Raw genomic sequence first — 25,498 nt, forward strand, 5'->3', positions numbered from 1 at the left:
GGAGGGCAAGGGGGCTGCTAGGCCTCCCCCACCCCCGGACCCCTGGGCAAACAGAAGGGCCACCCACATGGGGACAACCACCTGCCCAGTGTCCTTTAGGGTCCTCACTTTCAGGGAGACGGCAAAGGGAGTCGGATATATCCCTGTTCAGTCTCCAGTTTGGGTGGTGATTTTTAAAAATACTGAATTTTCCTATTTCTCGAAAAAAATGAAGTTTTCCAACTGGAACGAGACAAAGAGAAGGCTCACAAAGCCAGGGAGGTTAGGTACCCACTATGGACTTGCAGGCTCAGGACCAGCCCCGAGGTGGGGATAGGGGTGGGTTGCAGAGGGGGGTGGTCTGCGGATGCCAGTGCAGGGGCAGGGCGTGGGGGGCCTCGGGCCGGGACACCAGCAGGACCTGGTGCGGCCACGTGGTGGGGAGCCTGCGGCATCCTCCTCACCCTGTCCCAGGGGCCAGTGGGGGGCAGGGGGGAAGGGGTTGCTGAGAGCTGGGTGCCCCTGCCCCCGGGTGCCCGCAGCCCCCCAGCGGAGCCGGACAGGCCCGCAGCTCCCCCTCCCCAGACACACCTCTCTCTCCCACAAAATAATTTAATGCAACTTAATGGCTTGAAGTTGATGTAAAAATTACAGGCGTGTGGGGGTGGGCTGGGTGGGGGCCTCGCAAGAAATCTTTTTGAAAATATAATTGAGTTAATGGAGCCATAACTGAGTCTCGTTTTGGGGGTAATTGGCCTGCTTTTTGTCACTCTGTCCATTTACATACTCCTGTTTTCTCTATTGATTTTTTCTTTATAAAGTGGGCCACTTTACTGCAATCTTTAAAGCCCCAGTGATGAATAAAAAGCTCGTCTTCCCACTCATTAAGACACAGGAATTAGCCGGGCTCAGGGGCCCCCCCAGCGGATCTGCGTGACAATCCTGGGCTGTGTTGTTTTGGCTGAGGCTGGGGAGGCGGCCGCTGGCGGCCCTGGGTTCAAAGGCAGCCGCAGCCCAGCCAATTTCCGGGGGGCGGATCCGGGTGGGGGCGCCTTCAGAGGGGTCCACACCGGCCAAAGGCAGTGGAGGGCTGGAGGCCGCCCAGAGGTCCACAGCCTCCCCTGCGGGGGGAACCCGGGGCCCCAGACTGTGACCTTGAGACAACCCTCCCCGTCCCCACCTGCCTGGGGGGGCTGTAATTCAGAGGCCCCACCCACCGCTTTTGACTGCAGACCGAGGTCACATTTCCTAAAGAAAATATTTTTTTTAATTATAAAATCCGTATACGCACAAAATAAATGAAACCAGTGGCACGAGGAGGTGTAAAGGGGAAGTAGCGTCTCCCCAGCACCCCGGGTCTCCGGAGGAAACGTCTGTGAATGGCTCCATGCCACCTGCAACTTGGTCATTTTATTTAATCTTATCCGCTGGGGCTTTCCCAGGCCTGGGGACTTTCAGGGCTAATCCGGGACGGTCCCAGGAAACTGGGACAGATGTTCAGCTTCCGAGCGCCCCGCCCACTCCTACACGGCTGGACGCTTCTAGTTTCTCCATGTACCAAATGTTGCGGCAGAGGACGCCTCTGTTCACATCTTTGCGCCCTTGTGCAAGCCTATCTGGAAGATACAATTCCTAGAAGAGAATATTCTAGGTGAAAAGGCAAGCATGTCTCAAATCTCGATTGCTATTGCCAAATCGCCCAGCAAGAGTGTGCCAGCATCACCCCCGCAGGCCCGAGCTTCGCGCCCCGTGTCCTTGGCGCAGCTGGGTCTCACCATTTTGACCTCTGTCATCTGATAGGTGACAACTCGTGTCCTGGTGGATTTATTCTATTTTACTTTATTTTATGTATTTTAATCATTATTTGGGATCCCTGGGTGGCACAGCGGTTTGGCGCCTGCCTTTGGCCCAGGGCGCGATCCTGGAGACCCGGATCGAGTCCCACGTCAGGCTCCCGCTGCATGGAGCCTGCTTCTCCCTCTGCCTGTGTCTCTGCCTCTCTCTCTCACTGTGTGCCTATCATAAATAAATTAAAATAAAATGTAAAAAAAAGAAAAAGAAAAAGAAATGGAATCATGTAGAACAAGCAGCTCCTACATCCAGCACGACGATTTTGAGACATATCCGTTGTTTGTGGTGTGTATCCTCCTACTGCCGCCTAGGGACCGTGACCCAGGTGGACCACATTCGAGGTGTGTCCCTTTGGTTGGCCCATGGGGCTGTTCTGGGGGGGGTTGTCTATTAAGGAACATCCCAAGCAGGAGGCGGCTCGTACAAGGGTGAGCCCGCAGGGGGGAGCGTCGGGGCGCCCGAGCTTTCCCAGCACCCCAGGCTGCCTCCCCGCAGCTGGGCTGGGTCCCCAGCTCCCCGGGAGCAGCAGGGGGGGTCTCCCTGTGGTTCCGAGCTGCGTTTGCCTGATTAGTCTGTTGCCTTTTGACATTTATTAATAATGATGCTTTTATCATGCAGACATTTCAAACATTTTGTGTAATAAATTTCTCTTTCTGTTGGTGGTTTCGGGTTTTATCGGTTTCCCTTTAGACCCGGGTTGTGAAGCGACGGCTTCAGTCCCCAGAAATTGGCCCCTCAGTCTGAGCCCCTTTTACTCGCAGGTGTTTGCAACATGCTGGGGCCTCCACCCCGGCTCCCAACCACCGCCACCCCCCCCCCGACCGTGGACACTGACACCCACGCCAAGGGTCCTGTCCTGCCATCCGCACAGCTCGCCAGTTCCCGACTGTCACCCCTCTGACCACAGCTGTCCCTGGGTCCCCAGCTGGAGGAGGCTGGAAGTTACCACTGGAAGCTGCAGGCGCCCACACAGTGAGCCTGTCTGTGGGTGCCTGGGGCCACAGGGAGGGAGCTGGAGGTCCCGCAGGGCCGAGGCGCTCAGCGGGCTCAGGGAGCGGTCCAGACCAGTGGGCCTGACCTGTGAGCCAAGGCCGCGTGCTCAGGGAGCCCCACACCTGTCCCCTCTCCTTTCTGGCACACAGGTGCAGCCACGGTCAGCATGCACAGGCCATGCCCCCTCAGGGCCCCGGCCTCTGTTCCACGGCCTGCTCCCCCTGCCCTGCCGGGGGGGCCCCCCACTCCTAGCCAGCCCCCCAGGGCTCATTCCCTCATTGCCTCCTCTTGTCACATCTGCTTTGTTGAGTTTTCCCTCAGGCTCAGGCCAGCTGCCACCCACTGTCTCCCTGACACCATGACAACAGGGTCTCCAGGGTCACTCGCCCACGGTGGGTTGAATGGTGTGTCCACCCAGAGTCTCACGGTGTCAAGGAAGGGCCTTTGGAGATGTGACTCAGGTAAGGATCCCGAGAAGAGGTCATGCTGGAATAGGGGAGCCCTAAACCCAAGACAGGTGTCCTCGTAAGAGGAGGACAGGATACACGTCATGCACGGAGGGGGTGAAGGCCATGTGAAGACGCGGCGGGGGTGGGGGGGCTGGAGGGAAGCAGCCACAAGCCAAGGGGTGCCAGGAGTGGCCCAGAGCCCCAGGAACTGGGACATAGGCGAGGCAGGGCTCCCCCTCTGAGCCGCAGAGGGGACCAGCCCTGCGGGCACCCGGCTCTCGGGCTCCGGCCTCCAGAGCTGGGAGAGAATCAGTGTCCGTTGTTTAAAGCCACGGACCTGTGGTCCTCGCGCCAGCAGCCCCAGGAGACGAGCAGGCTTGCTGGGGTTTCCCTGCGCGCCCCCGGGAGCAGGCCCTGTGGGCCCTGGGAGCTACCCCAGGGCGTAGGGGTGAGAAGGGGATGGAGGAAAGCCCGATGCAGGTGCGCTGACAGGGGTCAGCAGCGGGGCCCTGGGCTGCAGCCCGCCAAACACGTGTGTCAGAAGTGTCCCCTAAAGGCTCACGCTCGGGGGGCCCACGGCAGTCGTGCGCAGAGCCCCCCAGCCCCCAGCCCAGAGCCGATGTGTGCTCGGGAAGGCCACCCAGGCTGTGGCGTGCCCCTGGGACCCGGCGGGCGGTCGGGCACCCGCAGCTCCAGGAACCCGGGTCCTGCTCTGGGCCCCCCGTGTGCCCACCCCAGGGAGGGCTCCGCTGTCACGCTGGCGCCCACCGGCCAGACGAGGGAGGTGTGTGGAGGCGAAACCAGGGCAGCCAAGGAAGTAATCGGATAGTCGATGCTTCCAAAGGGCCCAGACCCGTTGTGACGGGGGTGGGGGGGTGGGGGGGTGGCACTGACCTTCCCAGGCCCCCAGCCGCTTGAGCACGCAGTACCCCTGCTGGGACCTCCCCTGAGGGCCTGTCCCAGGGTCCCACCCCCTGCTGGCCCCCTGGGGGGGGGCCCTGGCCTTTGTTCTCATGTTTCCCTCCCATGCCAGCTCCGCGGGGGGGGGGGGGGGGGGGGGGGGGGGCTCCCGCCACCACTCACCTGAGGGCACCGCCTCCTCACCACATCCCAGCTCCATCCCAGCTCCCCAGAAGGAAGGCAGCCTGCAGTGTGGCCTCTGTACAGGTGGGGGCGAGGCCCCCCAAGCTGGGGGCTTCAGCCGCAGGGACCAGGGTCTCTGATTTTACACTTTAGCCGAAGAAACAGGTCTGCGGCTCCCCGGTGAGGCAGTGCCGGGGGCAGGGTGGGCCCCCCCTGGGGGCTGTGGGCACAGGAGGGCGTTACCATGTGGGGGCTGCACTGGGCATCAGGGCCACCTCATGCCTCCCTGCTCCCTACGCCACTCAGACACAACCCCCCCCCGTGTCCCCCAGCCCTCCCTCCCAAATAGCCCCAGGCCAGGGGGTGGAGGGGTGCTGGGAGAGGTGCTGGAGGAGGGGTGCTAGGGGGAAGGGTGCTGGGGGAGGGGTGCTGGCAGGGGTGGGTGCCAATGAGGGGGTGTTCCTGGGGGTAGCTGCTGCCCCGAGGGCGGGTAGATGGCACCTTCTCAGTAGAGCAGAGCCTCGGGAAGAAGCAAGGTGGGGGCAGGGGGAGGGATGTGGGTTAGACCCCGGGGGTGGCGGGGAGGATGCCTGGGTGCTTTGGACTCCGGGCTGATCTGTGGGGGAAAGCAGGCAACCCCGCACATCTGGAAGGGAGGGAGCGCAAGGGTCCCATGTGCGGCGGCCTTTCCCAGCCCCACAGGCCCATGCGAGAGCCCCTCCGAGTCCTGGATGTGCGTCCGGCCCCCACGGTGCCAGGCCTCCTGTGTCCCCCCCACCCGCATGGGTGCGGGCGAGCCTCACTATGGTTTGGGGGGGCGGGGTTATCCCAGGTCCACCCACTGGGAGCCAGGCAGCCTCACACTGGGCTCCCGGCCACACGGGGGTCATGGGGAGGACCCAGCAAAGCAAGTCGGGGTGGGGGGCCGGCCCCCCATTCTCAGCCCATCCTGTAACTTCGTGATCATACATCTGTTTCCCCAGGCTTGTGTTGTCTTTACAGAAATACAGATGCTTTCCAGGCTGGGTCTTTGAGCCCCAGGCCTCCCGCCCTCTTCCCTGCCTGCTCCTGGGGTCTGCCTGCCTCGCTGCAGGAGGTCCTTCCCCCCACCCCCCTGCGAGCCGCAGACCAGCGCCCCTCCAGGTAGGTCTGCACCCCGCGGTCTGCATTCCTAATTGCAGGTGCCCGACTGGAGGTGCTGGGCCACCCTGAGCAGGTGCATCTCCCCTGCTTGTGGCCACCTTCTCCTAAGGTGGGGGAGGCCCAGGCCCCCCCCCAGGTGATCAACGTGTGGCCTGCTCTGATTGGCCAGCTTGGCAGTGCCCCTGCCCCAACTCCGCGGGGTCCTGGGGCTGACCCGCTGATGGGAGGTGACCTGGGGCCTCGCTTTATTTTTTTTAAGATTTTATTTATTCATTCATGAGAGACACAGAGAGAGAGAGGCAGAGACACAAGCAGGCTCCATGCAGGGATGCCAGACGTGGGACTCGATCCTGGGACCCCGGGGTCACGCCCTGGGCTGAAGGCGGCGCTAAACCACTGAGCCACCCGGGCTGCCCAAGGGCCTTGGTTATAATCAGAAGGGAAGGTGTGTGGCTCCGCCCTCTGGACCCAGCTGGGCATGGCCTGCACCCTCCCAGAGCTTCCCTTCCACTCTCATGCGGGGTCCTTGGTGGCGGCCTGAGGGCCGGTGAGGGGCTGGGCGCCCCACAGGGATGGCCACCGCGGTGTCGCCCTTGCCTGCATGAGCCTGAGCCTAAGGCCTGGGCCTGTCACAGGCGAGCTCTTGCCGGGCTCACGCAGCACACGGCGAGGGATGGAGGGAGATGCCCTGTCCCCAGGCAAGGCCACTGGCTCCCAGGCCAGAGTCCCAGGGCGGGGAGGACTTGGTTCCCAGGGGACCCCCGCTTGCAGCTGAGGCTGGGTGCACCTGTGGGGGCCTCACCACCTCTCCCGCTTCCTGTTCCCACACCTGTCAGTGTGGGGTCTCCCTGGGGGCACCCAAGGTGTGTACACGCCCACAGGCAATGTGACAAGCACACAGTGACTCCTACTCAGGCCAGGCCCTAGAGATGCCCTCGAATGACCTGCCTGGGGCTGTGGGTGGGAGGGAGCGCTTGTGTTGGGGCAGGCGCTCCCCACGGTTCCAGACACCCCCGGATCCTAACAAGGCCGCCGGCCAGCGTCAGCCCAGAGCCGCGGGAGGGGGGTTGCTGCCGCCAGTGGCTGCCGAGGCCCGGGGACCCCCAGGCTGCGGGAGGATAGGGGCCCCCTGAGCTGGCTGTCAGGGCCTGAATCCAGTCCCCGTGCCAGCACCCCATATGTGGGGACAAGGTGGGTCTGAGCTCCTGCTTCGGGGCTGGGAGCCTGGCCTGGTCCCCCTCAGCCCAGAAGGGTGCTCTGTGCGTACTTCCCACCCCCACTCTGAGGCCTCCTCAAAGCCACAACGGGGAGCAGGTCCCTCTCTGCCCCTGGAGAAGGTGCTCTCCCTGCCGGGCCCCGGGGCTGCGGAGGGCCTTGAAGAGCTACTCTGGGGACACCCAGAAAGGAGGGGACATGGGCCAGCCTTCTGGAAGCTTTGAGAGGCCCCTGCCCACCCGGGACAGGGCCATTCCCTGGCCCTCATACCGCCGGCCCCCTGTTCACTCCTGGGCCAGGACAGGGGTTCTGGTAGGACACAGACGTGAACACAGGACGGTGACACAGGGCAGAGTCACTCAGAGAGAGAGACAGTCCCGAGGTGAAGGGCCCAGGGAGCAGAGGGGCCTCCACAGCGCCAAGCCTCAGGCCCCAGAGCGAGGCTAGGCCTCCCGGGATGGAGCCAGGCGTGTGGGGTTGGAGGGGAAGGCCGGCTGTCCCCTCTGTGTGCCGGGGACCTGCCAGGTGGCTTCCGGACGTCAGACACACCCGAGCTTTCAGGCCCTGGGCCTGTTCCCGTCTGGTCCCTGGAACTGGCCCGTGTCACAGGCCTGCGCGGGAGCAGAAGGGCAGACGGGAGAGCCCGGGGTCCCAGGCAAGGAACAGCAGGAGCTAAAGTGGGCAAGTGAGCAGAACTCCAGGGAAATCTCATTCGGAAAACTTACTCGTAGGTGCTCTGGAAGCGTCAGGAACACAGGCTGCTAACGAGCCCCGTGGAGACCGCGTCGGGATAACCCCCGTCACCTGGTCACAAAACGCAGTCTCTCCTTCCCATGGTCCTACTGGTGTCTCTGCGGGGGTCCTGGGGGGTCTCCCGGGGGCAGGGGTGGGCCCTTGGGGTAGACTCCCGCCCCGCACCCAGCACCCAGGAGCACCCCGGACTGGGGGCTGAGTGGTGGGCCCAGTGCTCCTCTCATGCCGCACCCCCCGCCGCAGGGTCCCAGCGTAGCCCCCACCCCAGGGGCTATCCCAGAATGCTTTGGGCAGGGGCTGTTGCCTGAAGTGTGCCCCCCCCAGCTTCTCTAGAAGCGGAGGCAGGTCAGAGCCCCTGATGCTGCCCCAGGAGGCAGCACACCTCCACCCCATCACCTCCCATCCTGCACTAGTCCAGGCTCAGACCTGGTGTGTCTGGGTGTAAAATCCCCGTCTGCAGGTGCCCCCCGCTGCCGCCACGGCCCTGCCCAGGGGTGACACCGGCTGTTCCAGGGCGGGGGCTGGCCTTGTCCCACTCCGCCCTCCGCCCACTCTGTAGTGCTTGGACATTAGCACCTGCCCGCCTCCTGAGTCTGAGCCTGGCCTTTGGGGTCCCCTCGCAGGATGGACCCTGGGCCCTCAGCCTCTTCGGAGGGCCTGCGTAGGGTGCACGGCCCATACCGCCTGTTGTGGGAGGGATGACCCGGCGTCTAGGCCATTCTGCCCATGGCCTGGGACTGGGGTGGGGCGGGACCGAGGACCCCCACAGCAGCAGGCCAACCTGACCCCACCCCCTCCTCCTCTGGGGTCCTGCGTTTGAGAGCTGTCTCCTAGGGCGTGTGGTCTCGGGGTGCAGTCGGCAGGGGTGGAGCAGGAGCGCTGAGGGGGCTGTTCTCGGAGGAGGGGCAGGGATGTGCAAGATAACGTTGGGGGCGGGGGTGGCCTTCCAGCCCGGGAGCCCCCTCAGGGCCCCACAGGCCCCCCACCTCCCCTGGACGGCTCCCAGCAGTTGTTTCCTGGGGCACGGGGAGGCGGGGGTCAGCCGGAGGCCAGTGGCGAGAGCCGGCTGGGGGTGCAGGGGGAGGCCCCGGGGCCCCCAGAGGGCTAGGGGTGGCCCGGCCAGCCCGGGAGCCGCAAAGGGCACACAGAGTGCAGGGCTGCGGCGAGCTGCCAGCAGGCCCTCCAACAATGTGGTTTCAATCTAATTGTCCCAAAATATTGTTACAACACGAACCACGTGCCATCCACTCACCTGCAACTAATCAGCAGCAAAGCTACCGAATAAATCGGTTCCACACCCGTGGGGCTGGGCAGCCCAGCGCGTGAACCCTGGCACCCAGGCCAAGGCCACCGCCGCCGGGGCCTGTTTCCTGTGGGGGTGACAACGGCCAGGACAGGCGGGGGGCACCCACCGTGCTCCTCCTCTCACTGGGACCACCGTCCCCCGACTCTGGAGGGCCGAGCTGCAAGGGCCAGGCCCTCGTGTCCTAGCCTGCCCAGGCCTCAGAGGGCTGGCCCGGGAGCTGGGGTCAGGCCGGGGCCGCGGCCAGGTCAGCCAAGGACTGCCTGGGCCCAGGGAGTCCCCAGCGCGCTCTCTGCACCCTGAGCCTTCCAGGCCGACACCGTGCGTGCGGGGCCTTTCCCCCTCCGGGGAGCATTTGCACGCTCGCGGCAGTAACAGCACAGCAGCCTTCCAAGCCACCGAGGCCTTTGGGTAAATATGACGCCAGTGATTCTCCAACACTTACGTGAGCTAAGGGTGCCCCGGGTTCAGCCAATGAGGACACGGAAGCTCACAGAGGACCCTGGACGTGCCCGGGCCCATTGCAGGCGGACTGGTTCTTCTTGAGGCCTGCTGGCGCCTTGCACGCTGCCTGCCAGTCAGACCCAGCGCCCGGGCCCCGAGCTCCAGGGGAGGGGACAAAGCAGAATTCCTGGAGCAGTGGGCCCGGGGCTCCTTCCCAGGAGGCCGGACACCCCATGGTGGCCCTTGCACTCGGCCTGGGGGCTGAACAGGGCGACCTGGGCAGGAAACACGGTGTAACAATGGGCCCCGCACGATGGGCATCAGTGGGTTGAGTGAGGGTGGCCTGGCAAAGAGCCTTTTTCCAAATTACCTCACACTCACAGGTTCCAGGTAGATGTATCTGGGGGTGGGGGTGGGGGGTTACCATTCAACCCAGTACATAGAGACCAGCCTCACCCAGAACCCACTTGTGAGGGGTCATATGCTGTATAAGTGTCCTACCAATAAGTGCTTTTCTTACACTAATTTTCACACTTCTGGGACTTGGATGGCGTTACCCTACTTTAGAGGTAAAGGAAAAAGGAGTCAGAGACATTAAGCTTCTGCCCCGAGGCAGCACAGCTTGAAAGCAGTGGCGCTGCCTCCCACAAGGCCTGTGCTCTTCCCACTGGCTGGGGCGGGGGGGGGGGGGGGGGCGCTGCCAAGTGACACCGAAGGCTCTGGTAGAGCAGGGGCTCCGCCTCGCCATCTGAAGGCCCCGCGGGAGGAGCACCGTCCTGGAGCACCACCGGGGCCGGTGTCTCAGGCTCACACACGGAGGTCACTGCTGATGCTGTGGGGTGACTCCAGGCAGACTCAGCGGCCCAGGAAGGTCGCGGTGCACCCGACGCCACGCGGCGGGCAGGGGCAGAAGGAGGCCCTAACTCAGGCTGGCATTCCTGCCACTGGGGGGGCTCAGGTGCTGGCTGGTGACCGAGAAGGGGTGGGGCTGCACACGGGGGGGGGGGGGGGGGGGGGGAGGGGGACGACGGAGCCCCCGAGTCCAGGCAGCAGCGGCTGACCCACGAGGGGTGCAGGAGGCTGCAGGTGATGCCCTGCCCATATCTGTGCCCGTGGCGTCGTCCTTTCCCATCCACCTTTGAAGAAAAGCAAAGTGGACAGGATTGCTTTTCGCCTCCCGTTCCGCGGGGCCTGTCTGGCAGCCGAGTCACCGAGGAGGTGGGCTGGGGACTGGGGCCTCAGAGGGATGGAGCAGGGACGGGGGCCCAGGGAGCCCCTACGTGCCTCTCATGGGCCCTTTCCTTCTAAAATCATTGGTTTAATGTGGTAAAACCTATATAACATGTAATCAGCCCTTTTAACCTTTTTTTTTAAGTAGACTCCACCACGCCCAGCATGGAGCCCAACGCGGGGCTCGAACCCCCGATCCTGAGATCACGCCCGGAGCTGAGACCAAGAGTGGGACGCTCAGCCGTCTGAGCCTCCCAGGCGCCCGTAACCATTTTGTCGTGTAGAACTTGGGGCCTTTGAGCATGTCCACGGCATCCTGGACCCTAGGTGCTGTCAATTTGCAGGATTCTCATCACCCCAAATGGAAAGCCAGCCCCATCAAGCAGTAACTCCCCATTCCGCCTCCCTCCAGCTCTGGCAGCTTCCAGACTGCTTTCTGACTCCACGGATTTGCCCGCTCTAAGTGCTTCCGAGATGTGGGATCAGACCCTCTATGTCACCTTCCCACCTGGCTTCCTTCACCCGGCACGAGGTCCCCAGACCCATGTGCCCCAGGCCCGGTGCCTCTGCTCCACCCCTGGACGGAGCACTCCTGCTTATCCGCCCCGCCCCGGTGGACGCTCTGGTTGTGTCACCTCTTGTCCATTGTGGACGACGCTGCTGCGAACACGGGTGTCCACATGTGTCCGCGTCCTTGTGCTCAGTTCTGTGGGGTGTAGACCTAGAAGTGGTGCTGCTGGGTCACACGGTAATTCCATGTTTAGCTTTTTAAAATAGTTCTTTATTTTTTTTTCAATATATACTTTTTTAAATTTTTATTTATTTATGATAGTCACACAGAGAGAGAGAGAGAGAGAGGCAGAGACACAGGCAGAGGGAGAAGCAGGCTCCATGCACCGGGAGCCCGAAGTGGGATTCGATCCCGGGTCTCCAGGATCGCGCCCTGGGCCAAAGGCAGGCGCTAAACTGCTGCGCAACCCAGGGATCCCAGTTCTTTATTTTTTTTAAAGATTTTATTTATTTATTCATGATGGACATAGAGAGAGAGAGAGGCAGAGACACAGGCAGAGGGAGAAGCAGGCTCCATGCCGGGAGCCCGATGTGAGACTCGATCCCGGGACTCCAGGATCTCGCCCTGGGCCAAAGGCAGGCGCAAAACCGCTGAGCCACCCCGGGATCCCCCAAGAGTTCTTTATTTTAAAGAGAGACCACGCGCAAGCAGGAGGGGCAGAGGGAGAGAGAATCCCAAGCAGACCCCTCACCCCCCGCCCCCACCCCCAGCACAGAGCCCGACACGGGCTCCATCTCCTGACCCTGAGATCACATCTGAGCTGAAACCAAGAGTCCGACACAACCGACCGCGCCACCCAGGCCCCCCTCTGTGCTTGGCTTTTTAAGGAGCTACCAAACCCCCTTCCTCTTTCAGCCCATTTTTACTTTTGAAAAAAAAAATTTGTCTCCCCTGAGGCCAGAGGGGAATCTGGGAAGGTGGGAGATGTTGGGGAGCAGTTGCGGGTGGCTGAGGGTCCTGCAGGCGGCCGTGTGGGGCGCTTTGACCTGCCGACTGCCTGGAGTCTGGGCCAGCAGGCATCTCCCCCCAGCCCTGCCCAACCCAGTCCAGGGGTGACTCCTTCACCCTGTGCCTCAGTTTCCCCATCTGTCAAAGGTGCCCAGAGCAGCATGTACCTGTCTGGAGGTTCTGAGTGTGGACACAGGCCTGCACGAGTCCCACACTGGCGGGTCACCAGTGCCTGATAACGTTGGCCTCGGGACACCCAGCCTCCCTCTGGGGAACATGGCCCCGGACCCCCAGTACCCAGCCCAGGTGTCTCAGGGGCCCTGTCTACACTGTGTCCGGCTCTAAACTGTTCCCAGGCACCCCCCCCCCCACCGCAGACCCAGGCTCAGAGCCCCAGGGGTGCACCTGGCAGCCTGGAGGAGGGGCCGGGGTGCAGGGAGGAGGGCAGAGGGGCGCAGGCTCCTCCCTTCCTCGCTGGCTGCCCCTGAGGGGGAGAGGGGCGGCCAGCGGCAGAGGGCAGGAGGCCGATCGCGGCCCAAGGTTCTGCCCGGCAGGGGGCGCCTCCGCGACCCGCCAACACCCTGACTTTTCCCGGGGGGCTGTGGACTCCGCCCAGCATTGGCCGCTGGCCCTGGGCCTGGGGCGCGCCCAGCTGTGCTCCGCCCCGACTTGCAGGCCCCGCTGGAAGGTCTGGCCATGCTGGTCTCTCCCAGACGTGGGTCCCAGGGGCTGAGGTCATCCCGTGCAGGCCGAGAAGACGAGGGTCGCAGCCCGAACACGTGGCAGCGGGGAGGTCGGTGTGGGGCCCACGGGATGCCTGCTTGGGACCCAGGGTTTGCACGCACGCTGTCCCCAGGACTGCGGGCACCCCCGGCTGTGCCTAGAGAGGCTGCTTCTGGGGGTCCAGGCCTGTCAAAGGTGAGGCGGGGGGCTCCAGACTGGACTCAGGGTCACGGGCTCAGATCACCTGCGCCGCTGCCCGGACCCCCTGTGGGCCCCACATTTGCAAAGCAGGGACTGGCCTTGCCCCCGGCGGGGCTGCCTGACCCGATCCACAGACGGCCCCGCGAAGTTGGTTTAAATGCATGATCTCTCTGAGCATGTGCTAGAAAAAACAAAACTGACACGTCACGCCCTCAACTGCACAGATACTAACTCCCAGGACAAGAGCAGGTAAAAAAGAAACCTGTGAAGTGACAGGAGGTGTGTGGGGCGAATAGCGGTTTGGGGCCTGGGGGTACCCAGGTTCAGGACGTGTGCCCCCTTCCCCCCACAGGGGCCTGGGTGAGCAGCCGGAGGGGCCAGGCCAGCAGGAGCTGCCCCCCCAGCCCTGAGGGAGCCCCCCGCCCCTGCAGGCGCCCCGATGCTCCAGCCCGGCCCTGCCCGCCGTCCGGGGAGCCCTGGCAGGCAGGCCGCAGGCTGGGCGGCCACTCCTCGCTGGCCAGGGTCCACTCGCGCTGCGCCCTGGCCCGGGGTGAAGTGAGAAACCTGAGCCGGCTCCAGCACAGATGGGAAACCCCACCCCAGGGCCCGCGGCGGGACAGGTGTGGCTGGGCTGCGGGCTGCCTCCCACACCCACGCAGGCCTCGGGCCAGGGCGGCCGGCTCAGCCTGGCAGCTTCCCCGCACTGGCACTGCAGCTGCGCTCCCCCCGGGGCCCAGCACCCAGGATCCAGGCCCGAGTCCCGGGCACTCAGCTAGGGGGGGCTCCACCCGAGGCGGGGAGCACCTGCATTGATGGCAGGGCTGGAAACTGAGGCTCCTGTGCTCTTCCATCCCTGGTGAGCCGCTTGGCTCTCCGGGCCTCTGCACCTGGTCCTGGTTCTCTGCAGGCATCACAGGTGACCCCCAAGGCTCCCGAGACCTAGAGCCTGACCCCCTCCCTCTGTCCCCTGGAGCGGAGGGCTAGGCGTTCCGGGCCCTGGGAGCACACACCAGGATCAGAGCTTTCCCACACGCTCCCTGGTGGAGGGGGCTGGGACCACTCAGGACATGCTGGCGGGGGGGTAAGGGGGGCCAGTCCAGGCGGCAGCAGGAGAGGCCTGTCTGCCAGGGCCAGTGGCACCAGGACACCCAGCCTCTCCGGAGCTGGCTGAGTCCTGACAAAGGAGATGCTGCCGGGGAGCAGAGAACAAATTCCTGGCAGAGCGAAGAGCGGTGGCTCCTGGGCAGGGCCAGGCTGACTCGGTCCGGGGGACCAGGAACTAGGACTTGGGACGTTGTGGGGAACAGGGGGTGGGAGATGGCCAGGGCCTCCTGGCGTCGGGGTGCACAAGGGCTGTGTCCCGGGCCGAGCCTCACGCCTGCCTCCCTCTCTGGCCGGGGGACTCACTCCTGTCCTTTGGCCTCCCGGTGACGTGGGAGGGGAGCAGCCCTGAGGGGGAGGTAAGGCCCACACGATGGGCGTGGGTTTGGGGTCCCCCACCCCCCCAGTCCAAGTGCTGCTGTAACATGGGGGGTTAGAGCCAGACTCCTGCATTCCAGGCTCACCCCCCATCAGAGAAATACGGATTCTTGTCTTGAGCCTGCTGACCACCTCCAAGGGATGGACACACGGACGCAGGCATGCCCGTTGGCCCGAGGGGACCAAGTGGAGCCCGGTGCTGTGGGGGAGGCGTGCCCAAGAGCGGACAGAGGCAGAGGGCATGTCCCAACCAGGGAGGCGTCTGAGCTGGGGAGGCCAGCACGGTCAGCCTCGGCTGGGCCTGGGGGGCCCCGGGCAGCCGGCAGCCTGGGGGAGCCGGGCTGTGACGTGAGCTCTGAGGAGCAGGCTGGGAGTCCGTCCCCGGCCTGGAACCCCCAGCCTCGGGGACAGCAGAGACTGGAGGCCTGGAAGCTGGCCCAGAGCCCCGGCCCTGCCCTCCGTGCCCCCTGCACCCCCACGAGGCCCACTGTCCCCCGGCGGGTGTGGGGTCTCATGCACAGGAAAGGCTAACCAGGGGAGGAGAAGAGGCAAACTCTGGTGAGCTGGGCCTGGGGGCAGCCGGGGGGAGGCTGAGGGGGCTCTGCAGGCTGCCTGGGGTCTCAAGGGGCAGGAGACGAGAGGCCCCGGCCTCCCCGACGCCTCTGGAGGGCCCAGGCGGCCCAGGAGGCTCCACCTCACGACAATGAGGCGGCCCGGGCCCCAGTCTTCAGTGCTGATTGTGCCTCCCTCCCTCCCGGGGACGGGACCCTCGTCCTCAGTGGCGCAGAGGAGCCCTCCCAGGGCTGTGGACCGTGGACGGGGGCGGGTTCCAGGGGGGTCCACACGAGCCAGACAAGCCGCATACCGTCTCCGAGCCCAGTTTCTCCTCTGTGGTTTGCACCTGGCCCGCATGAGACGCTCTCAGCCGGGTGTCAGGCCCGTGGGCCGAGAGTAAGGCCCCCGGGTGGGAGCATGTGCCCTCCCTGCCAGTGCGCGGGGACGTGGGCAGTCTGGGGTATCGCGGAGGGGCTGCAGGGAGACGCAGGCGGGCTCAGGCTGCTGCCCCGGGGCCTGGCCCGGCTCCCCCGACCCCGGCTGGGGGCCTTGGGCTCAGTGGTGATGTCCGCACCTCCACTTTCTCATGCGCGGAACGGCGCTGCCGTGAGGCTCGGATGACGTGGGCCCAGTGCATGGTGAGGTCTGCGTCGGCTTGAGCCACGGTGTCACCAGCTTCTCCTGAGCTTTAGTCTTTCCTGGCCTTGGTTTCCTTTTTTTTTTTTTTTAAGATTTTATTTATTCATGAGACACACGAGCAGAGGGAGAAGTGGGCTCCCTGTGGGGAGCCCGATGTGGGACATGATCCCAGGACCCCGGGGTCACGCTCTGAACCAGAGGCAGGCGCCCAATTGCTGAGCCCCCCAGGTGCCCCTCTGTTTCCTATCTAAAGATGAGTTAAGGGGCGCCTGGGGGGCTCAGCGGTTAAGCATCTGCCTTCGGCTCAGGGCGTGATCCTGGGGTCCTGGGATCGAGTCCCACCCACATTGGGCTACCTGCGAGGAGCCTGCTTCTCCCTCTGCCTGTGTCTCTGCCTCTCTCTGTGTCTCTCAGGAATAAATAAATAAAATATTTAAAAAATATATTTATTTTAAAAATATAATAAAATAGGGCAGCCCCAGTGGCGCAGCGGTTTAGCACCGCCTGCACCCCGGGGTGTGATCCTGGAGTCCCGGAATCGAGTCCCACGTCGGGCTCCCTGCAAGGAGCCTGCTTCCATTTAAAAAATAAAAAATAAAAAACAAAAATAAAAATATAATAAAATAAAAATGAGTTAACAGCAGACTCCTGGTGTCTGTATTTGAGACAAGACTGTGTGACTACTGAGGTTTCCCCTTCAAGTGCCTCTGGGTGGCCCTCAAGGCTCTTCTGTCCCTCAGGTGTGAGGACAGGTGTGGGGGGGGGGGCTGTGAGCACTCCTTTCAGGTGCCCTTGAGCGACAGAACCCTCCTGCCATGGACACCCCAGACTGCCAAGGCGAGGGCCATTGGAGCCACAGAAACCAGAGCGGGCGCTGGGATCCGCACAGTCCGCGGGTGTTGGCGGGAGCGGGGGCTGCCCAAGGGCCCCAGGAGGCATCTTTCTGCGAGTACCTACAAATAAAATATATTTGTGCACGTTCACTCTGCATCCAACAGCTTTTTTTTAAAGATTTATTTATTTATTTATTTATTTATTTATTTATTATTTATGAGAGAGAGAGAGAGAGAGAGAGAGAGAGAGAGAGAGAGGAGGGAGAAGCAGGCTCCACACCGGGAGCCCAACGTGGGACTCGATCCTGGGTCTCCAGAATCAGGCCCTGGGCTGAAGGCAGGTGCCAAACCGCTGAGCCACCCAGAGATCCCGCTTCTTGGTCTTTTAAATCTTTTTAAGTTTATGTATTTAAGTAACCTTCCCACCCAACGTGGGGCTCGAACCCATAACCCCAAGACTGAGAGTCACATGTTCCTCTGGCTGAGCCAGCCCGGCGCCCTCCCACTTCCCAGCAGCTCTTTTTTAAAAGATGCTGTGGCATCTGCTCTCTTTCCTCCCTTGAGAGAAAATCGCTGAACCACTAGGGAGTCGGTGGCGGACGCTGTGACACTTCACTCCGGAATGCTCCGCCATCTGACGGGCGGGCCCCAGCAGGTGGGCAGCTGGTGTCCGGGAAGGGCTCTTGGGCTCTCGAACACACTCCCGGGGGGGGGGGGGGAGCTGGCACCATCTCCCAGGTCCCCTCGGGGGCTGGACCCTGCCCAGGCCTCGCACTGTCCCGTCTCCTTAACCCCCTTTCCTGTAGAGTGGACACCCCACCTTTTCGCCGTTTTTGCCGCTGACCTTTGAAAGTCTCCAGAGTGGTTGCTGGCGGAACGTCCTATGGTGGGGGTTTCCTCATTCTTCTCTGGGGCTCGATTCAGGTCCAGTGTCGTGGACAGAGCATCACACCCGCCACCTGAGGCACCCGGGGGACCGGAGGCTCTGAGAGGTGGGGCGAGTCGGTCACCACCGCGGGCCTGGCCTCCCCCTCCTGCTGCAGGGGCTCCACGGGGCCGTCCGCCACCCCCAGGCCCGGACGGCAGGCTCCTCGCCGTGGCACCTGCCTGCGGGGCGTCCTCAGAGCTGACCCGGGGGCCAGCGAGGAGCACACGGGACCCCGGGGGGCGGGGGGAGTGGAGTGCCTGCAGCCCCAGGGGCGTGGGGTCAGGCCAGGGCTCCCTGGAGGGGGCCGGCCTCCCTGATTCCCCAAGCCCTCCTCCGACACAATCCCGAAGGTGCTGTGGCTGCAGCAGAGGGGAGCCCCGCCGGTTAGGTGTGGGGGCTCTGGGGGCCCGGGGAGGGCCTCTCTGTTGCTGTCTCCGGCGCTCCCAGCCCGTGCGCCTTGCCGCTGCCAAGTGGGCACTAGGCCATCGGAGCAGCGTGTGGTTTGGATCTGCCAGGGGGATCCCCCGACAGGGGGATCCTGTGCCCGCCCACAGGGAGCCGTGGGGGCACCTGCAGGGGGCCGGCAGGGCCGGAGGTCCGGGGCCTGGACAGAAGGCACTCCGGGAGCCCAGGGGGACGGGAGCCCTGAGAGCTGCGGCCCAGAGCGGGGACAGGGAGCACACCCGCCTCCTCACCAGCAGCACCCACCCACTCAGGGTCGGAGCAGCAGGGTGGGGGTGGCCCCCCCAAGCCATGCCCACCTGGCCACAGCAATCCAAATCGATAAACAACCAGAGAGCAAATTCCATTTCTTTTTTTTTTTTTATAGGTTTTTTTTTTAATTTTTATTTATTTATGATAGTCACATAAGAGAGAGAGAGAGAGGCAGAGACACAGGCAGAGGGAGAAGCAGGCTCCATGCACCGGGAGCCCGATGTGGGATTCGATCCCGGGTCTCCAGGATCGCGCCCTGGGCCAAAGGCAGGCGCTAAACCACTGCGCCACCCAGGGATCCCAGCAAATTCCATTTCGATGAAAGCATCACCAAACAGCAGATTCCCAAGCCCCAGGATGGGGGGCCCAGAGCCCAAGGCCCCAGCTGGGCCCCTGCACGCACCTGTCAGGGCCACCCCGGTGGGAAGGGGAGTGCATCCCGCTGCCCACCGTGGTTCCGGGGTCTCCCCAGGGCCAGCGCTGCCCCTCTGAATGTCCCCGGTGCTGCGATGCCGTGAGGACGGCCATCCCGGGGCTGGGACGTGGTCAGGGAGGACGGAGGCCTGCTAGGCCTGGCACCGGGGACGGTGTGTGGACTGTGGACACTCCTGGCTATGCGTGGGTCCAGGTGGATGGCATCCACTGGGAGAAAGGCTGGGTCAGGGAGGCCGGGAGCGGGGCCGTGACACATAAGGGATCAGGCCCCGAAGGGGATGTGGAGCTACGGACAAGAGGTCAGGGGCAGGACGGGCAGGACTTGGCGTGTCCAGAGGTTAGGGGTGGGGAGAAGGGGCTGCAACCCCAGAGAGAGCCGGCACCCCTCTGCTTCCCCGGTCCTGCCGTGCCCCCTCCCCGGGGTGCCTGGAGACGCCCTCACCCAGGGGGCCTTGCCAGGGCAGCCGTATCTGCAAAGTTCCCCCAAGCCCGTGGGGACTTCCTTCAAGGACACCATCACCTGCAGTGACAGGGACAGGCCCCCTGGGTGCGCGGAGGCCCTCGGCCATGGTGTGTGTGTTGGGGGAGGTACGGGGTCAGCGACGGGGCACTGTGTCCTGTGCTGATCTGACCCACGTACCCGGCCACCCCACGGGACAGAGACAGGTCAGGGCAGGGGGTAAGTGAGACTGTTCCTGGAAGGGTCGCCCCTTTCCTAGCACTGTCCTCCAGAGCTTCCTGTGCCCTCAGCCCCCTGGCCCACCCTGGGGCCCCGGAGCTGTGCGGGAAGCCTCCAAAGCAGGCCGCCCAGCCCACCTAGCCCAGGAAGCTGGGTCAGCTGGGTGGCTCAGGGCCATGGACACAGTCCCAGGTGGGAGGAGGGACCCCTCGGGTGCCCTGCTGGGATGACGATTTTAATTAATCTGCAGTATTGTCGGGTCTTGGACAAAGGCCGGCTTCCCAGTCGGCAGACGTGGTTCAAATCCTGCCGTGTGGCCCTGGCAAGCTACCGAAGCTCTCTGTGCTCCTCGTCCCCAGGCAGGGGGACCCAGGGTGCTAATGCTGTAAATGCAGCAGGTACAGGTGCGGGCAGGAGCCAGGTCTCTTCCTCCCTGTCTCTCTCCTGCCCCCTGTCCCTGTGGCCTCCAGACCAAGCAGCCTGGCAGTCCTCTCAGGGTGCCTGGGGCTGGCAGGGTGGTGGCCTAGCAGAAGACCACCAAGCCCAAGGCGGGGTCAGCACGGCTCGGGGTAAACAGAGGATGGCTGAGGTGGCCGCAGGTGGCCTCTGCACCTGCCAGGTGAGCAGAGAGGCCCGTCCAGTGGTGCCCGGCAGCTGTGAGCAATGCCATGCGGCCCAGCAGGGCTGGCTCCGTTCCTACTGCCTCCCCCTCGGTCATAGCCTGGCCCCTCCGGCTGCACTTTGGTCACATCTCGGCAGCACGGAGGTGCTAGGTGGGCTGGACTGCGGGGCCGGATGAATCCCAGGCCACTGCCCCAGTTCCCGGCCTGGCAGCGCCTCCCAGTGTCCTGGGTGCTCAGTAGCTGGACTCCCTGCGTCACCCCCACGCCTCCCAGGCCTCTCTCCAGGGGAGGGCCTGGCGTCAGGGTTTTTGCCAGGGACCCCGAGAACCCCTGCACCGTCACATCTTTCAGAAGGTGCTGAAGGCCTGGCCGAGGAACCTGTGGAGCAGCGGACGGAGGTCCTGCTGGGGACCCAACCGCCTCCCTCCTGGGACGGCGGATCCGAGAGGAGGCCTGCTCAGCCAGAGCGTTCGTGCCCCTCACAACCCCAACAGGACAGGGCCTGTCCAGCCCAGAGTCCTAAGATGAGAGGGAGGAGGCTGTGCCTCTTTCCATGTTGGGGGAGTCCCGGGACAAGGTCTTCGGCACCAGGCACCCTCTGCCGCGAGTGGACCAGTGAGACCACGGTCACTTATCTCCAAAAGGAGAGCTCCAAACAGGGGCAGGTGGCCCTGCTCCCTCACCCCGGCCCCTGGGCACCCCCTCCGGCCTCCCCTCGTGGGCTCTCAGGGCCTCCCCACCCCCATAGCTGGAGGTCTCTGGGCACCCAGTCAGGTCCCCTACTTCCCACACCTCTCTTGTGAGGACTTCCAGTCCTCAATTGGAAGCACCCAGAAGACCCCATTAGGCCCAGGTCACCCAGTGAGAGACCTGGAGTGGGAGGGAGGCGGGGTGGCATGAACCCTTCCAAAGCGCCCTCACCCCTGCTGAGGCTCCACCTGGGCACCGGGGCTGTGCAGCCCCTAAATTGCATGGGGGATTCCTGACTAATGGCTTTTCAGGGGTCCTTGTGCACCCGGGCCCCCGACTCCCAGCTGGCATGATTAGCAGTGAGTTCAATGCCAGGAAAATTATTAATTTCCATCCCCAAGTTTACTTCTGGGGAAGTTTGCCAATTAACTCAGCAAACCGAGGCACCCAGAGTAGGTAGGGAGAGGCAGGCAGAGACCCAGGACAGTCCTGGCGAGGGCCGTGGGGGGAAGCAGGTGTAGACTCCATGATCCTCAGGAGCTCAGAGGGCCACAGAGGAATTCGGAGGCCGCCCCCAGCCCCTACCCACCCATGGCCACTGGCAAATGGCAGGAGGGGCAAGGCTGCCTTGGTCCTGGTCTTCTGGGCTGTTGCTGCTAGACTGTGAGTGTGTGAGTGTGTGTTGGGGGCCAGACGTGGTAGGTTGGGCTGGGAGCCCTGGCTCTCACAGTGTACACGTGTGAACAGCAAAGCTGACAGTTCAGCAGCACGTCTGAATGGCAGGAGCTGGTGGCCTTGGATCCTGTGACAACCAGGGCCCGAGTGTGTTTCAGGTTTTCAGATGTCCTGCTGGACGGTCCCCAGTCCTCGTCCTTCACGTCCTTTCTCCCTTTTGTGCAAAGCCAGGCCCCTCCACTTCAACGCTGGGGGCCACTCTGCTGGCCTTGGCTCCTCCACCTCTCAGGAACCGCCCCCCAATCCCGTCCTGGCTCTTGCCTTGGCCCGTAGTCCACGTACAGGATGGGGAGGGGGCAGAGGGGTGCAGAAGGAAACCAGGAGGTACACCTGCAGGGGCTCCCTGGGCCCCCAGGCCTTGGCCTGGCAGAGAGAGCCCGCAGGAGTCAGCTGGACCCTCCAGAGCCTTCAGAAACGGGAGTGGGATCCACACATAAGGCCAGGAGTTGGGGGTGGTGGTGCAGAGCCAAGGTAGGGCTCCTGACGGGGGTCGGGGGGTGCTTCTAAAGCCTCGGGGCAGCCTCCTTGTGAACGTGAGGAACCAGCCCTGCTGCCCGCAGGATGAGCTGAGGACCACTGTGCGCGAGATCCCAGGGCCCTGGGGGACAGTCCTGCCAGCAAGCTTCCAGCTGTCTGGCTCAGGAATGCTTCCCCAGGCCCGCCCCGCAGGGTCCAGGAACAGAAGGGCAAGGCCTCAGAGTGACTTTTCACCGATTTTTCAAAGGCAGCCCAGAATATTCTACATCTGCCAGCCTATGGCCTCGGCCTGCAGCTGCAGCTTCCCCTCGTCCGTCTCCTGCTGCTCTAGGCCGACTTGGGCCAGGCCATTCCCGTCCCTCCGGTGGAGGGGCTGCGGCCCCTCCGCTGATGCCCTAGCGCCCCATCAAACCCCAGAAGTACTTAAAAACGTAAATTAAAATAAATCGCATTTTGAAATCATAAGTAGGGGCCATTTTATCGCCTTTATTGCATAACAACTACTAATGAAGTCTAGTCCCTGCGGCCTTAATCGCCTCAAGACTAAAGTTCAATTCCTGTTGTCCACGCAGGCTGGGGGATGCTGGGGTCACGTCCACGCACCTGCGTAACTCGAGCGTAAATAAATTTATGGGCAGAATCAGAGGCTTTGGGGCTGGTCCTGGAGGCTACAGGTGGAGTCCCTGCCTCCTGAGTGAGGGGTCAGGGGGTCCTGGGAAGAGAGAGCTCCGTGCCTGGGGCAGGAGGGGGTGGGGCTGTGACACCCCCCCACTCTCTTTCCTGACCAAGGAGGGCGATGCAAACATGGCTGTGTAAGGGCCCCGGCAGCCCTTCCACACTCACTGCACACCCCCAGGGAGCGAGGAGCAGAACGGGATTGACGTGGCCAGGCTCACGCGAGAGACCCAGATCAGCCACACTCCACAAGGACGGGCGCGAGCCTGGCTTTCCCCGAGCCCACCTTCCCGGGCTTCTTGCACCACGACAGGACAGAGCCAGGAGGCCCAGGGGGTCCCCTTCTCCTTCTACACTATCCACTAGGAGCCTGCAGGGCTGATCGCGACCGCGGGTGGCAACTGAGCTCCCCATCTCGGCGGGCAGGACAGGTGAACACACGGCTGTGACCCTCTTAAAACCTCGGCTCGACCTTGGGGTTTGAATGAGACTCTGTGCCCAACGGAGAGGGACACCGAGAGCCCTCAGAACACTTGTGCGGACTCCATCCCCGGCGCCCCCAGCCCAGCCCCCAGGGCCCCAGGCCCATTAATCTTTAACTGCCTCTGGGCTAGCGCTGACCCCGAAAGCAAACAGGAATAGGATTCCTGGGGAAGGGACACTCCGCCTGGGGGCCACCTGGAGTGGGCCCCGGGTAGGGGTGGGGGCAGGTGGGAAGGCTCTACCTTGAGGCCCAGCAGGCAGCCGGGCTGATGGTGGAGAAGGCCACTCGGTCCCCAGTTCCGGGCCCTGCGGCCCCCAAGGCGGAGGTAGATTTCAGGGCCGGAGCCCAAAGCCCAGCAGGGGGTGGGGGCAGGGGCTGCGGCAGGGGCGGAGGTCCCCACTCTCCGCTGAGGTCCCTGCCACAGCCAGAGGGCAAAGGCGTCCCGGCAGAAGGCAGGGGAGGGGGCGCTTCCTCCAGAAATCCGCTGGGCTATTGTTACACCTTCCGAGGCCTGAGAATATTTCCAGGAGGTTGTGACAATCAAAAAATAATAATAATAATAACGCCCCTCCCCCAGCAGCAGGAATTCTGGAAAAAACAGCTGCTGCTGTGATCGGGCCGAGAAAAAAACCAGGTCAGGCGCCGCGGAGATCTAATTTAAGGCGCGCACCGCCCTGGCCGCCCGGGTGCGGGGTTCGGGCCCGGAGGCTCCAGCCCCAGCCTGGGGCGCATCCAGGCCGCCGGGTCCAGGCCGGCCGGCGGGGCGAGGCCCTGCCCTGGGGGAAGGGAAGGGGGCTGTGCCCCGGGAGGCTGGGACGAGCAGGGCTCAAGGAAGCACCCAGTACGTGGGGGAGCGGGCAGGGCCGCCACCCGAAGGGGCAGCGGGGCACCCAGGGCGCGGGCTCCGGGCGGGCCGGCTGGGCCTGGAGGCTCCCCGGGCTGCCCCCCACCCCGGCCGCTCGGGCCCGTGGGGCAGGGCACCGAGGGTCCCGCGAGCCCCGGTCTCCGGGGAGCGCAGGCGGGTGGCGCGGTGGCAAGGCCGGGCCTGCTCGGTCCCCAGGGTCCCCGCGGGCCCTGCCGGGCGGGGGGGGCGCGTCTGCCCGCGTGGACGGCCCGAGACTCCGGAGCCCTGTGCTGCGCTGTCGACACCGCGAAGGACCCAGAGGAGCGCCTGAGCCCGCTGGGGGGAAAGGGCGCCGAGTGCGCGGTACCGGCGGCGCCGGGCGGGAGAGGCCGCGGGGGACACGCGGCGGCAGCTCCCGCCACCCCTCCCCTGCTCCCCCCCGCCCCCGCCCGGGGTGTGAGTTCCTGTCTCTGGGGCAGAAATCAACAAACAAACAATTCTCGGTATTTCCCAAACTGGGGAGCCGGGGAGTGGGAAGGAAGGATGGGGGTGGGGGGGAGACAGGGTCGAACCCGTTGTGTGTGTGTTTTTTTTTCTTTTTTACTTTAAAAAATTATATATTTTATGTCACAATCGCTTTTCGTTAAGACCACAAACATCCAATTTGGCTTGGCGTAATAAAATCAGCCGGAGCTCCCTTAAACGGAGCCATTCCGGTGAATTAAGTTGTGAAATCTAATCTATTATATCCATAAAGGAGAATGCTTTCATTGTAAATTCAGGCTATCAGGCAACCATACCTGGGGCCAGCCTCCCTTTCGGATTTGCTACTTGAAGGCTTATCAAATTACTTCAAAATGTGGGGCTACCCTCTCCATATCTCATGGCAACAAAAATTAAATGTGGCAACATTTCTTTTAATAGTAGGAAGAGGTCAGGTGGGACCGCCACAACAGGGGGGGATAATTAAAAAAAGGCTTTCCCCCCTTCACCCCTTCTCCGTGTTGGGAAGCGCGGTGACCGTTTTACCAATTAATTCGAGTTTTTAAAACAATCTGAACCGGGCCGGGACGTCCTCGGCGTTCTCTTCTGCTCGGTGGCTGGGCGCGTCCAGGACGGGACTCCCGGGTGGATCGCACATGGGCCCCGAAGAGCTCGGGCACCGGCCCTGTGGCCCCCGTGCGGGGACCGCGTGGCCCGGCCCCTGCCGACGTCCCTGTGCCCGCGCGCAGCCTGCACACCTGAGCCGGAGAGGGGCCTGCGGCCTAGCGCGCCGGTGGCGGCTCCCCGCGGTGGCCGGGCCAGACAAAGGAGTCGCCCACGAGGGGTTACTCGGCACCCCCTTGTCCGTGCCCACCCCGGGCCGTGCTGCAGCAGCGCGGAGCAGGCCGTCCAGCACCCCGGCAGCGGTTACCTGGCTGGCAGCCGGGGTGCGGGGTGCTGCACTGCGTGCCCGCCCGGGGGAGGGGGGGCCGGGGTCCGAGCCCTCGCTGCCCAGACCACACCCTCCCTCGGCGACACCTCTGTCCGTTTTCCAGAATTAACTGACTCCAGGCTGGGTCCAGCGTGTGCACCGGCCAGAAGTCGGGGCGCCCAGGGACTCTCCACCCGCGCTCCGGAAGAGGGCTGTTGGGGGACGGCAGGGAGGGGGTCGAGAGGCTCGAAACTCCCAGGTAACCGGAGGACGCGGCTCGGTGTCAGGCGGCCGCAGATTTATGAGGCGCCGGCGGAGTGTCGGCCAGGCCTGGCCGAGGCCGCCAGCGCACCCGCCTAATCTTTGACTTCCATCTAATTATTTTGTTCCTGCCACTTTCAACTCAGT

Source organism: Nyctereutes procyonoides, unplaced genomic scaffold (genome assembly GCF_905146905.1).
Source record: "Nyctereutes procyonoides isolate TBG_1078 unplaced genomic scaffold, NYPRO_anot_genome, whole genome shotgun sequence".
NCBI classification, from domain to species: Eukaryota; Metazoa; Chordata; class Mammalia; order Carnivora; family Canidae; genus Nyctereutes; species Nyctereutes procyonoides.